The sequence below is a fragment of the Pinus tabuliformis genome, chromosome 9 (genome assembly GCF_031772625.1).
Source record: "Pinus tabuliformis cultivar Carrire ecotype Pingquan chromosome 9, CPIR1, whole genome shotgun sequence".
NCBI classification, from domain to species: domain Eukaryota; kingdom Viridiplantae; phylum Streptophyta; class Pinopsida; order Pinales; family Pinaceae; genus Pinus; species Pinus tabuliformis.
The window spans coordinates 278,940,455-278,956,665 of NC_142307.1; positions in this window are offsets into that span (position 1 = coordinate 278,940,455).

Genomic DNA, 16,211 nt, shown 5'->3' on the forward strand with positions numbered 1-16,211 from the left:
TGTCTCAATGATGTATTGTTATACTTGTGTATTTGATTTATTCTAATCCTTGAATCAATTATGAATGTATGCTTCTTGTAGTTTCCCTTTCTTGTTCTCTTGCAGGATCTTTGTGTAGCTGGGCCGGTGAAAGAGCAAGGAGCTGGGAGCAAGCAGCAAGGAGAGAAGATTGGATCAAACACTAAGCAAAAGACATCGGTTGGTGGATCCCTTTCTCCCCTTTTACTTTCGTAAAGAAGAAATCTTAGATAGCTTTGCTTTCAGTTGTTGCTGAGGTACTATCACCCTTAGAGTGGGATAGGGTCATTCCATATTGGATACTTTTCCCTACAACAATAAGGAGTAGTAGCTTTTCTTCACATCACTTTCAGCCTAAAATTAGTGGTTTTCTCCCTTCGAGGTTTCCACTTATATCTGGTGTCTTCATGTGTTGGTTCTTGAATGTTGTGTGAATGTTCTTGAATTCTTGATAAGTATATATGTAAATTTCCCTCTCTGACACTTGTAAAAGGAGTCCAATAATAATGGAGCATATACATAAACTATTAGATTAAGTTGAGGAAAAAGTAATTTTTTTAAATTATTGATTCATCACCCCTCTCAGTAATTTCCAAACATAAATATCAATGCCACTTCTAAAAGGAGTCCAATAATAATGGAGCATATACATAAACTATTAGATTAAGTTGAGGAAAAAGTAATTTTTTAAAATTATTGATTCACCACCCCTCTCAGTAATTTCCAAACATAAATATCAATGCCACTTTCTTGATTCCCCGTTGATAATGCAATTAATTATATTAATGCTTCCTATAATGGTCATGCATATGAAAAACAGGTAAAACCCATAATAATGTGTAATTTGTTTTATTTTGAATGAAAATGTCGAACAACTAATGAAGGTTAGCACTAAAATGGACCATGAGCTCTGAGTGGGAGCTAGCAAGAGGGAATAGTGGAAAATCCTCTCCTACTGAAATAACCCATGCTAGTAATAATTTTGCTAAGATGCATATTTAAAAACCTAACTTAAAATTTCAATTTCCCAAGAAAACAATTCCTAGGAGAATTGGTAGTTGAACTACCAACTCCTATAATTATGGGAGGTAGTTGGGACTTATACCCCATTGTCTCACCAAGGTATGGGCCAACAACCAATCTAGAATCCTTTGATATTGATCCATGAATATGTAAACCTAACTCTTGAATTTGAAAAGGAGACCCATGATAACTTGGGTAGGAAGGAAAAGAATGCAATGTTCTCATGTGCAGAGAGATTGGGCTACAAATTAATGGATATAAGTACCTAATATAGATGAAAATGGGTGCCAAAAAGGTTGTTGGTTGATGGAAGCATAGTAAGAAATCATTAAATGCATTTTTGGTTAAGAAAATAAGGTATAAGTGTCTCAAACCGAAGATGCAATATTGAGATGTATTTTTGGTTGCTTTTTGGGTGAGACACAGAGGTTATTAAGGGACTTCCTTGAGTTGTGCAAGCTAGCTAAGAAAAAAATCATAACTATGTGTAGGCTCTTAGCTCGGTGGGTTTTAAGGGGAACTTTTCAATGTTTTGTTGATGAAGGAGCACGACCTTCGTGAATCCACCATTTGTTGACTAGGAAAAATATTTCCCTTCGTTGCTTCATGGTCTAACTAGGGGGTGACCAACTATAAAATGATTGAGTAGATAGTTGTGACTATGATTGGATGGAAAATGGCTTATTATTTATTAGTTGTAGGAAACAATGTGATTTAACAAGACACGTGCCTCTATGAATTGTATTATGTAATGAAATTTTATTAAATGAATTAAAAGAGACATATATTATTGATAGTAATATTTGTTTGTATTTTTGTAGAAATTTTGAATGTGTTCTTCTCATACATGTTTATGGTTGAGTGCATAAAGTAACAGTTAATATGAGAAAATGACTTACAACAAAATTTTAATTATTAATTGTCTTGATGTATGGCAATTGCAATACTTTTGAAGCAAATTTCTATGCCTAAAAAAGTAAGGGATCACATCTCATCATCTCTTTGGACAGCCATAATGGTTGGTATACAAATAAACAATTTATTAGGGTATTAAATAAGGTTGGGTTTGCACCATATAGAGGAAAATAATCCATAACATGTTATTTAAAGACAAACTACCCAAGAAAATAAATAAATCTGAAATGGGATTTAAATCATAGTTTGAGAGTGAAGACTCAGTGAGAGGAGTATTCATAAAACATCTAAAATGAATTAATTAAAAGTTCACTAATAAACATATGGTTGTAAAATTGGCTGAAGGAATTAATTGAACTCTTTAGAGCCTTCCAATATAGCTATGTTGTTTGGGCAATTGAAACTTAGTCGTTGGTTTGCAAAAAGAAGACTTAGAGGTCTTCTTGTGTTTATGCCTCAATATGGATATGGAGGTAGACCAAGCATTGGGACTGCTATGAGCATATCTCAAGATCAATTGAGGGAAATCAAGAGTTATATGAGCTATCATAATGTTGGAAAAGTTATAGATGACATTTTGTTGCAACTGGAAAAAATACTCATGAGGGCTTTGTTCTTAGTACATTAAGTCTGAAACATGGTCTCTTAGTGTTAGGCAGACAAATCCCTCTTGTGGACAAGAGAGATATCCCTAGACCTCAAAGAAATCTAGTAACAAACAACAAATAACTTCTACGTTTCCCTAGCTTACGATTGGCTGAAACAAAAAATATGATAGAGGTCACTTACCGTTTAATCAAAATTATTGATGAAGTCCCTTTCATAACTTTCAACCATCGAATTCTCCTCTATGAATTAAATATCATTCAAACACTTCCCATAGCTTCTCCATGATTTCCTGAAGGAGACCTGCATAGACAAAAACATACACAAGATCAAAGCATTTAGTATATAGCGTAAAAGGTAAATGAACTAATTAACTCAAGCATACATCATAAATTGATCAATATGCAATCAGAACCTATGTGGTGATCAAGGAATCCCACAAATGATATCAAATATGACATAATTGGGAAAGAACAATTTCTTTAATATTAATAAAATGGAGAATAAACTTACAACCTCAAAGCCTTGATCTTACAAGTCTCTACTCACAATATCCAACCCTCTCCTTGAATGAATAACCTCCCTACCTTATTTTTGTAGCATAAGCCTACTTCCAACAGTCCTCCTCAATCCTCAGGCCTATGTTAGATTTATAGGCCAAGAGTAGGAAATTTGGGATCCATTTCCCAAGGGAGGAGATCCACTAATGGTGGGATCATGGTTCCACAAACAGAGGGAGTAGCTCCATGATGGGTGGGATCAGGGTTGAATAGGCATCCATTTTAAGCTTGTTAGTTGGGAAAGATATGACTAACAATGCTTCTAGACTTTAATTTTTAGTTTTACATGTGTTATGTCATGTGTGCAGGCCACAGTGTAAGACAGAGCACAATTATGTGAAGTTTCTAATGGACCCTTCTGCATATGCGCAAAAATTGACTAGGGAACTGCACAGGAAGCCAAAGATAGGACTTTGAGCCCTGGAATCCAAGAATTTCATTCTCTTTGGGATAGTTGGGTTCTAACCTTGCAAGGGGATTCTTTAGAACACATTTATGGATAGAGAAAGATGAAATTGATGGTCATTTTCCTAATGCGAAAAAATGATGTGTAACACTTAGCCAATTTCATGATGGGTTGTTGGAGCCTTGTACTACTAAGTTTAGTTGGGTATTGAGTCTCTCTTTCCACACTCGTCTACCTTGGAGTAATGGATATTATGGCTTCAACTAAAATTATTTGAGGAAGCTAAACATTATTATAGATATGCTAATATAAAATATGTAATGGCATGTCAATGAGTGCTCCAAAAAACTCCAAATTGATCTAGCCTCTAATTATTAAGAGCATAATAATAAAAAAAAGGGGAATTTAATACATCAATTTATTTTTGAGTTGAGCAACGAAAGCATAACCTGCAAATAAATTGAAATTGCAGAAAATAATGGCAACTAAACAAGATAGCAGAACAATCAAACACATAAATTGAAACAATGTTTATGTGGAAAAACCCTCCTTTTGAGGGAAACATCCACGGGGAAATGATAATCGGTATTCTTATTATTCAAAGGAGATTTAAAATTGCCAACTCACAGGCATACATTATCCAACCATTCAACCCACTCTCCATTTGTTTTATGAGTTATCTTTTTCTATATAGGCTTAGATGGATAAATATCAAACTGTCATATTTGTTCTAAATCCCTCCACAACTTTTAAAGTAGTTACATGAGAAAATATTTACATAAAACAAATTATTTCCCTTTATATGTTTTTTCCAAAAAATTAGATTGGGAAAAACAAACACAAACCAAAGGAACCAATTTTTTTCCTATTATCCCAATAATATAGGGAAATAGTTGGCAACTTCTATCAATCTCCACCCTGACTACAATTTACCTAATATATCATGCCATACATATTCATCGACTTCCTTGCAAGCCAAGAGAATCTAGGTACCATTTTAGCTTCTCTGACAAGACTGGTTTGTGAACATGTCTGCATAATTTTGCTTTGTATGAACTTTTTCGAGAGCCACCACTCCATTTTCATCAATAACATATCTTACAAAATGGTATTTAACAGGTATATGTTTTTTCTTACAATGATAAACTGGATTCCTTTCCAAATGAATAGCACTTTTACTATCACAAAATACTTTCACCTTGTCCTGCATCCTTCCAAACTCACCTAGCAAACCTTTTAACCAAATTGCCTCTTTGCAAGCATGTGAGACAACTATGTATTCTGCCTTAGTAGTGGATAAAGAAAATACATTTTGAAGCTTTGGCATCAAACTAACACCTACACTTGCAAGAGTAAAAAAATAACCAGAACTGGATCTCCTCTTGTCCAAGTCACCTGCAAAATCTGAATCAACATAACCACAGAATGAATCACTACTACCATTATAGGTGATATAGTAATTACTTATGCCTTTAAGATATCGAAGCACCCATTTCACTATTGCCCAATTCTATTTACTTGGATTTTCCATGTATATACTCGCAACACCAATTCCATGTGAAATATTTGGCCTTGTACTAACCACCACATACATTAAGCATCCTATTGCATTAGCATATGGTACATGAGACATATACTCCTTTTCTTCATCATTACTAGGACACAAACCTCAAGAAATAATGAAATGGGAAGCTAAAGGGATTTGAACAGGTTTCACATTATTCATACCGAATCTCAAAAGTATTTTCTTCACATTCTTCATTTGTGATAACCACAACCATTTTTCCTATATTTGTGTATCTCCATGCCACATATTTGTTTTTCTACTCCAATATGCTTCATTTCAAAAGTTATATCCAACTAAGTTTTTAACATGTTTATATCAACCATGTTTTTACTTGCTACAAGCATACCATAAACATATAAAACCAAAATAATGAATATGCCATTTTCAAACTTTTGAAAGTAAACAAAATGATCACTCACTCCTGGTAAAATTGTCGCTCATCATGAACAAATCAAACTTCTTGTAGCATTTCCTGGGAGACTGCTTTAGGCCATGCAATGACTTATTGAGTTTGCAAACAAACCTCTTGTTACGATTTGAATAAATCCTTCTGGTTTTTCCATATATATATCCTCATCCAAAGCTCCATGTAAGAATGTTGTTTTAAAATCTAGTTGCTCTAACTCTAGATCAAGTAATGCAACTAATTTTAACACAACTCTAATTGAAACAAGCTTAACAACTGGTGAAAAAAATCTAATGGAAATCAATACCTTCCTTTTGAGAATATCCTTTTCCAACCAGTCTTGCTTTGTACTTATGAACAATATCATCAATTCCTTTCTTTAATTTGTAAACCTACTTGCAACTAAGAACTTTCCTGTCCTTAGGAAGTTCCACCATATCCCATGTCTTATTTCTTTGTAAGGAATCCATTTCCTCTTTCATTTCTACTTTTCATTTATTACTGTCAGATACTTCCATTGCTTCCTATAACAACTAGGTTCTCCATCATTAGAAATTAAAGCAACAAATGTAGCAAAATAATCATACCTTTTAGGAAAAGATCTAATACGTGTAGACCTTCATATAATTTGTTGTGGCATTTCCTTAGTTTCCTGAGAAATTTATGTATCCTCATCTGCTTCTGTAGGAGTTTCTTCATGACATGTTTATGATCCTCCTCCCTTGAAGATGATTGAGTTTCCATTTGAACTTGTTGAATATGTGGTACTTTTTCCTATTTATTTCACCATCTACATTTGATTTCATGAGTGATCATTCATCAAATATGACATCTCTGTTAATGATGATTTTGTGGGTAATAGGATCCCAAAACCTACATCCCTAAACTCCATCACCATATCGAACAAATATTAGTCTTTTCAGTTTTGGATCTAACTTAGAATGATGATTCTTTGGAATAAGAGAATAGGCATCACAAACAAAAACTTTAAGGTTTGAATAATCACAAGGTTGACCTATCCATACCTTTTCCAAAATATTACAATTAATTGTATTTGATGGTGATCGATTTACCAGATAGCACATTGTAAGAACTTCATCTGCCCACAATTCCTGCTACAACTGGGAAGTATTAAGCATACTCATTTCTCTCTCTAGAATATTCATATGCATGTGTTCAACAACACCATTTTGTTGAGGAGTATAAACCGTGGTTTTAATTCTTTATATCCAAGCTTCCTTGCAATAATTTTCAAATTCCTTAGAAGTAAACTCGGTTTCATTTTCAGTTCTCAAACATTTAATTAACATGTCAGTGCTCTTTTAAGCCAGAGCCCTATACTGCTTAAAAGCACCAAATACATCAACTTTTCTTTTAAGTAAATAGATCCACACCTTTCTAGTGTTAGGCAGACAAATCCCTCTTATAGATAAGGGTGATCTCCCTAGACCTCAGAGTGTTGAGAAGTATAGGGAATCAACATTAGGTGATTTCTCTTCGATTAGTAATTGTTTGTGAATTCATTTTACTTATTTAGATTAGGATCTTCTTCCGTTAGACTATTAGAGATCTTCTTCATCAAATAGTAACCAATGCATGAATATAAATAGAAAATATACACATCATGTAGGTTATGAACCAGGGCCAAAATCTCTCTCTTTGAGAGGAAAACCCCAACAAATTCTTCTTATAAATATTCCAATTAGAAAATACCAAGACGAAGACCCTTGACCTATTAGCCACTCCATGATCAAGCCAGAAGTCCTCTTCTGCTTCTGTCTTCTAGATTCCTCTTCCACTGCTGAGACTACATCAATTGAGACCTTCACTATGATAGTAATGAGAGAGCTCCGAAATTCATCACTAGAATACCATTAAAGACTTCATCATTATACCAATATCTTCATTATCGAGATCTTGTCACTTTGTAGGAGCACCGAGACATCATGAATGGTAATCATGTCCAAACTGTCGCATCATTGAGACTGTGACTGAGCGAGGTTAGCACTGGATCCTTCTCCCTGTGGCAATGCTGAGACTTCTTTATCTAAACAGACATTCAACTGAAACATAGTATTCTTATATTACCGAAGAGTGGACTCTCCTCAACACCAAAACAGTATCAGTACATTCTCTTATATGAACTTGTATTCTGCACTAGGCCACCCAAATAGAGGTATTTGAATTGTTCACTGTCTTTGTCCTCTGAAATCACAGTGAGAGACCATCAAATTTCTGACTGTGGTTTTTCTTTAGAAATACCAAAACTTCTTCTTCATTGTTACTGTGATCTCTAGATAAGAGGGATCTGAATTCCCTTATAGAACTGTAGCATGTAACCTTGTAGCCTTCACTGAAACAGAGGTAACCCGATTCTCCTTTCCTACTCCTGAAAATTCAGAGATATGTGAATATCTTGACTATCTTTATACAAAGGGCCTAGCCTCTTATATATAGTGGTTAGTCCATATACTCAAGCTGACATGAGCATTCAAATGGGTGGGTCTCCTTAATGTGAGCTAACATGAGTTTTTCACCGATATAGAAGTCGACATCAAGAGAAGAGGATTGTGCTTGTTATTGGAGGGTTTTCTAGACATTTAGTTCACCCATATACATTTTTATATCCCCAAGAAGGGTTATTCATACATGAAATAGACTCTTTGACTTTTAATGACCAATCCTAAGGCTCTCAATGGTAGCCATCTGAAATAAAATCACTTGCTCATGAAACCCATGAAGCAGGGCTTACAAACATAATTTTATTTCCTTCATTACATTGTTTACAATAGCCATAATTACATGTCATTATGAAGACCGAACCTAGTTACACTTTTTCAACACTCCCTCTTAACTAGGGAGGTATTCATAATCGTACTTGGTCATTCTCAATTTGAATAATTTCTCATAAGAAAAATCAGATTGGTAACCCATCTATCTAACATCATATCAACCAAAATTGTCACATAGCAAGGCCTTGACTAATAGCTCTATCCACATTATCAAAGCACAATGTTAGAGAGACCAATGATTCATAGACACCAAAATCATTTTCTCTCAAGGTACATACTCCACCCGAGTGTTCACAAAGTATGAACTTCGTTGGACTATTCTTACCTTGGGTAGCTAGTCCTCAAATAATATCGGTCTACTATGACTACTCTTATGTTGGATGCCCTATATCATCCCCAAAGAGAATCATATGCGAGATGATTACCCTATCCTTCATTTTGTCTTCCCAGGTGAAGACCAAAATGATGTGTCTATCTTTCCCTCTCAATTAGGGAGGACATATCAATTCCAACAATGGAATGTACTCATTTCTACAGAAGGAATGTACCTAAGCTGCCTCTTGACTTAGGACATTCAAGTTTCTTCCAAGTAAGAAACTTATTTACAAGCTCCCTCTTAACTATGGACCTGAATCATATCCTCAACCAGTTGCTTGAAGAGCTTATTCCTTCAATGTCACAAATTTCTTTGTCAAGGAGTCTTCATCTTTTGTAGCTTCTTCATAGATTAGAGACCATCCATCACTTTCATCCATGAGTATATCATTAGAAAGTGATCCATCATTTTTCCATCTCAATTTGTTTCATGTTATACTGCTTTCATGCCATATTTTCCAAAAGGATCTTACATCCTCAATATGGTCCTCTTGGAAGTTATCCACAAATCTTCACTTTGGCAGTCCTACATAAGCCCATCCAGATATTAGTTAAAAAATACAAAATGAACACTTAAATAAAAATTACCTTTGCGATGGTCTTTCATCATGACATATTCCTGTAGGTATCAACATCCTGCATACATTTTGACACATCTCCTAAATATATACATTGTCAAGGGTCTCCATACTTTTCCGACTTCTATCAAAGTCTTCATATATTTTCGAGAGATTTCCTAGTCAAATCTTATTGGTGTTTTGGATGTTGATTACCTTTATCATGGTTGCATATCTTGTGATTTCTTCCTTTATTTCTTCACACATTCCATCCCTAAGAGATTCCAATCAAAGTTCCTTAATTGTAGTCAACCACCTCATACTTCATATGAGGACATATTATGTTGATTTCATCTAGTGTGACTTATGCCTTCCTGCATCCTTTCATAGGAGGAGATCCTTTTCCCTTGATCATGCTTCTCAAGATAGAAGTAATGATCTTGCAACATGACATTATAATATTAAATACAAGCATACATACCTCTTTAGGTCATCTAGGCTTCTTTCAATAGCTTCCTTGATTGAAAATATCTTCAACCCCTTGATTTGCTTCATCTCTTAGGTCATCATACCATCATCCCATGAACTCCACAAGTTGGAGTTCCTGATGAAACACTTGATTCCTCTCTAGATCGATGAATCTAATGGGGATTCCATTCTGCATATCCTTTTTCATCATATGCTTCCCCTTTTAACTGATGTATGATGAGACTTGTCTTGGATGAATTCTTCCTTTGATCTTTCAATGAGGTCACCAAGAGTTATATCCTTCAAAGTTGACTATCAAACATCCTTCATGTTTCCTATGGTGATGTCATGAGCTCTTGTTTGTAATGCTTCCATGATGGCATGATGCATCTAATTATTTATTATAGCCATATTCTATAACATAATATTTAGAAGATATGTCAATACCCTTTGTGAGGGAGGCTATCTCATACATAGTAGAGATCTCTTAATTCCTCTTTTCTTACACTTCTTATTTTTAACTTCCTCCTCTTCTTCGGTGATATGGGATTCTTCTCTTCTTTTGATATTGTATTTTTAAGAAAATATTTTTTGTAATGCCCATAATTTTACATCCATAGCATTGAATCTCATCTATCCTCTTCTTTCTTTTTTCGAGGAACAAATTTTCCAAACTTCCCTTTCCTTTCTGCAAATGTTTGAGTCCTTTAACCTTGAACACTTTTTCCCTCAACTTGTCTTCTTCTATCTTGCATAGAAACCACAAGTTGTCAAATGAGGTAACTTTCTTATCATTGTGAATATTTTTTACCTTGTTCATCAATTACTGCATTTAGAACAATGATGATTATCTTCTTATGATCCCTCCCAGATCTCACAGTTGAGACCTTATGAAGATATCCTTCATTCTTTGATACCTCCAATTTTGTGTAGATCGAATCTAATTAATGTGACCTTCTTTATCGCATCTTCAGAGAATATCCTTACGAGCTTATCATATACATCTCTTTGATGTCTCCAATACTTCTATATGAGGGGATCTTTCATAAGAATCACTTTCCATGAATTCAGAGTAGGCCTTTTGATGTGTTCAATGACTTCACTTTCTTTGAGGACTATGTTTATCCTCCTTTTTCATGCAAGGAATTTCAATGAACCAACTAGATTATAGATCTCCTTGCAAATACAAAGTCATTTTACCAATTTTAATTAAACAATGAAAGATACTTACTTGAAAAGTGAAGCTGAAATATTCTACTTGTGCTCTTTGATGATGGTTGAAGATGTATTTTATGCTTCCTTGAATGATATTATTCAAGGGTAGGGAGAGGATCCTTGCTTCAATGAGAGGGAACTTGCCTCATATCTTTGAAGATGATGATAATGCCTTCTTGCTTTTAACATAATTCAACTACTTTGGTAGTGAATGAGTGCAGATCATAATTTCCTCTAGGGTTTTGACTTTCTCCAAGATGATGTGATCTTCATCATTAAAGTCATTCAAGCTACCTTGCTTTTGGATGATCTTATTTTCATGATGATTAGAGGATCCAAAACTATTCTTGTTGTATACTGCTTCTTCGATCTAGGGTTTTATTCTTTAATGTAGATCTTGATCTTTTGCTTTGATAACCTTCGACTTGCTTCGATTCCTTTCTTGGAACTCAATTCTTGAGTGTCTCTTTGATTAGATTCCCTTCCTTTGACTTCGGCACCTTAGATCTAATACCAAGTTGAGAAATCTAGGGCATTAGCATTACGTGATTTCTCTTCGATTAGTAACTATTTGTGAATCCATTTTACTTCTTTAGATTAGGATCTTCTTCATATTATATTATTAGTGATATTCTTCATCAAACAGTAACCAATGCATTAATATAAATAGACAAGAGACACATCATGTAGGCTATGAGCGAGGGCCAAAACCCACACAAATCCTTCTTATAGAGATTCAAATTGTTGAATACCAAGACCAAAACCCTTGAACTATTAGCCACTCCACGATCAAGACACAAGTCCTCTTCTGCTTCTGTCTTCTAGATTCCTCTTCCATTGTTGAGACTACATCACTTGAGACCTTCACTGTGATAGCAATGAGAGAGCTCTAAAATCCATCACTGTAATACCATTAAAGACTTCATCATTGTACTGAGATCTTCATTACCAAGATCTTGTTACTTTGTAGGAGCACCGAGACTTCATGAATGGTAATCATGTCCAAACTGTAGCATCATTGAGACTGTGACTTGAGCGAGGTTAGCACTGGATCCTTCTCCCTGTGGCAACACCGAGACTTCTTTATCTAAATAGAAATTGAACCGAAACATAGTCTTCTTATCTTACTGAATAGTGGACTCTCCTCAACACCAAAACAGTGTCACTGCATTCTCCTATATGAACTTGTCTTCTACACTAGGCCACCCGAATAGAGGTATCTAAATTGTTCATTGTCTTTGTTCTCTGAAATCACAGTGAGAGACCACCAGATTTCTGAATGTGGTTTTTCTTCATAAATACCAAAACTTGTTCTGTTTTGTTACTATGATCTCTAAATAAGAGGGATCTGAATTCCCTTATAGAACTGTAGCATGTAACCTTGTAGCCTTAACCGAAATAGAGGTAACCCGAGTCTCCTTTCCTACTCTCGAAAATTCAGAGATATGCGAAGATGTTGATTATATTTATGTGAAGAGACTAACCTCTTATATATAGTGTTTCGTCCATATACACAAGCCGACATGAGAATTCAAATTTGTGTGTCTCCTTAATGTGAGCTAACAATGAGTTTGTCATCAATATAAGAGATGAAATCAAGAGAAGAGGATTGTGCTTGTTATTGGAGGGCTTTCTAGACACTTAGTTGACTCATATACATTTTTTATCCCTGAGAAGGTTTCTTCATACATGAAAAATACTCTTTGACTTGTAATGACCAATCATAAGGCTCTCAATAGGAGCCTTCTAAAATAAACTCACTTGCTCATGAAACCCATGAAGCAAGGCTTACAAACATAATTTTATTTTCTTCATTACATCATTTACAAAAGTCACAATGTTAGGTCCCTATCATACTAGTGATTCCCCCATTACTATTGTAGTTGTATCCCTTATTAATATTGTTGTGCCCCTATTGTCCCCATATTTTTATTACTGTGCCCCATAGAATCCCTCTATTGTTATTTTTGTGCCTGTATATTATTATTGTTAGGTCAGCTTGGTTATATTGTGATAACTTAGACTCCTATATATAGAAAGGAGGTTTTGTCATTTAAATCATCCAAGAATTGTTCATTTGTGTAATGTAAAGGAGGTTTCCCCTCGAAGAGGCTAAATTCTAAGGCGTTTATCTCTCTTTTCTATCTTTTTGTGAGCTGGTTTCATAGCATTTGGTATCAGAGCTTTGGATTCTAGGGTTGCTACTCCAAAAAGGTCATCGTGGCATTTGCGCTATAACATTTTTTATGCGACGTTTCAGACGCTACAAAAAAACCCCATTTGGGCCGAAATCGGGATGAACCTCGGGTCCAAATTTCAGAGCTTTTAGCGCTATATTTGCAAAGTTATGATCTGAGGAAGTGGACCTTTTTGTAGACTCCTGAATTTCATTCCAAATAGGTGACCTGGGGAAAATCGTCATAACTTTTGTTTTGAGCATCAGATTGAAATTTTGAAAGAAGTTACAGAAAGAGGACGGACTGTAGTTTCCTGTGTATATTTTTTAGAGCCGAAGGTCAAAACAGTGACACGTGGCACTTCATACAAGTTCACTCTTCTAGAGATTGTGAGATTGTTCATAACTCTACCTTGGAGAATCTAAATTCGATCAGACTAGTGGCATTGGAAAGAGGACACAGAGGGCTACTACAGATCACAATTTCAGAACTAGATGATCTGAAGTTACAGAGATACATCAGATTCAATATCGAGCTCCTACAAAGTGAAAAAAAAATGTGTAGTTTTTTTTTTAAATTTTGCATAAGCTTGGTTAGAAAACTTATTTTGAAGGAATTCAAAGGGCATAGTAAAGCATTATTATCGGTAATTGATGCCCCGAGGAAAAAAAATGCAAACACCTAGTAAGCAACCTAAAAGCTCTAGCATGACTCATGAAGAAGAGGAAGAAATGCAACCTGATATATCAAAATTACGAGACCAAGTGCAACAAATGTCACTTGCACAAAAAGTAACAGAATCTAAGATGGATGGTTTAAAGAAAGATGTAGAAGCTAAGATGTATGGCGTGGAAGCTAAGATGGATGGTTTAAAGAAAGGCGTAGAAACTAAGATGGATGACATGGAAGCTAAGATGAATGGCATGGAAGCTAAGATGAATGGCATGGATGCTAAGATGGATGGCATGGATGATAAGATGGAAGAATTGAAGATAAATTTGAATAAGTTGCTGCAAGAAATGGTTGCTAATGGTGAAAGGGTAGTAAAGGAAACTCATGATGAGAACAAAAGAAATGTTAATCATGATTTCATAGGCTCTAATGTTGGATTTAAGACCCACCATATTCCAAAAATCGATATGAGGAAGCTTGATGGCAAGGATCCCGCAACATGGATACTATAGATGGAGCAATTTTTCAATCTCCATAATGTGCAAAACACACAAAAGGTACGTATTGCAACTTTATATTTGGAACCAAATCAGTTTGTATGGTATCGATGGCTTTACTCTCGTAAACAAATTGTCACTTGGGCAACTTTTATGGAAGAAATGACAGCACATTACGAGGATACAAAAAGCAACACTTTTTTTAGCCAATTGATAAGTCTCAAACAAAAGGGTTCAATGATAGAGCACATTGAGGAGTTCCAAAAATTGAACATAAGGGTAAAAGATATTCCAGAGGAGCATAGGATTGATGTATTCATAGGGACTTTAAAGGATAATATCCAACATGAGGTTTGCATTTGGGAACCTAATTCATTGGAGAAGGCATTCAGGTTAGCAAGAAAAATGGAAAGCAAAATTTTGGCAACCAGGAAGCCTACCACTCATAACTATAAATATGGAAGTGTTGTTGCCCCTAGCCTTCCACAACCTATAAGGTTGACACCACAACAATTGGAAGAAAAAAGAGTAAAAGGGCTTTGTTACAGTTGTGATAGTAAATACACTAAAGGTCATAAGTGTGCTGAGAAGAAATTATTCTACATAGATTGTGAAGAGGAGGAAGAAAAAGGAACAAGAAAGGTCAAAAGAAGAGGATATACTCTAGGAACAAAGCATAGATAAAGAAGAAATGAATCTGACCATATCTTGTAATGCATTGGCTAGAATTACCACTCCTTAAACCATCAAGATAGAAGGTGTTACACTAAAAAATGTCACCATGACTATTTACAGTTAGTATGGCTCTATCAACAGTCATGCTATCCTCTTAGGCAAGTCTTATACCTCTGCTCTCCATGTCAAACTCCAAAAAGAGAGAAAGTCTTTATAAATGTATTTATCTCTGGGTACGCAGGTTCTCTCAACCTTACCTGCGGGTACGCACCCAATGTTCACAAAAGCTGCGTCCTTGGACGCTCTGTATGTAAAGGAGCAGGTGCGTCCCCCTGTAAAGGTCAAAATGCGCAAGTTTCATCTTTAAAAAGTTACTTGTGGTCATTTCTAGAGCATTCTAGAAGGTTGTTCGACGTGTATTGAGCGCCTCCAGATGGTTCAAGTATCCCTATGAAGGAGGAACTTATCCCATCAAGAGGGGAACTATCCCACCCAAAGAGGGACTTATCCCATTGATGGTGGACCTGAATAACTTCTTCCTGAGCACTATAAATAAAGTCCTTGGGCCAGAAGGAGGAGAGGTTGAAAGCTATACATTTCTAAGGGTAAATGCTGTCGAAATAGAGACTCCCATTTAGAAGCTTGTGAGGAGAGATTGCCATCTTTACTTGTTCTACTTGGAAGTGGGGTGAGCTTTGTCAAAGTAGAGGAAAATCTTGAAGGACCCTTGGGTGGAACCTGCACAACACCAAGGCTCAGGTTGTATTTGTTCCTTTTGTTACCTATTAATGCAAATGAGTCCATTCTTCTCAATAACTTGTTATTTATGAGTTGTTTCATGTACTCCTTGGTCTATGTGTTAAATATGTTTTATTCTATGAGATTATCAAGTGCTATTTAATCGTTTGATTGTTAGTGAATGCAGGTTTCAAAGTGAAGGAGGAGCTCATCCGGATCAGCGGAGCTAGACTGCTACAACGGCGTTGGATTATAGGTAGGATCTAAACACTTGATTTCTTATATAGTAAATGCATGTTTAGAGAAGGATTGCTCTTGTTTGTCTTGTTTGTCACTAGAGAGTCTTAGGCTCCTAGGGAGGTTGGTTGTGTCCGCACAAACGACTTTTCCGCCTGACAAAATGGCGACCATACTGGGGACGCTCAATACACGTCGAACAACCTTCTAGAATGCTCTAGAAATGACCACAAGTAACTTTTTAAAGATGAAACTTGCGCATTTTGACCTTTACAGGGGGACGCACCTGCTCCTTTACATACAGAGC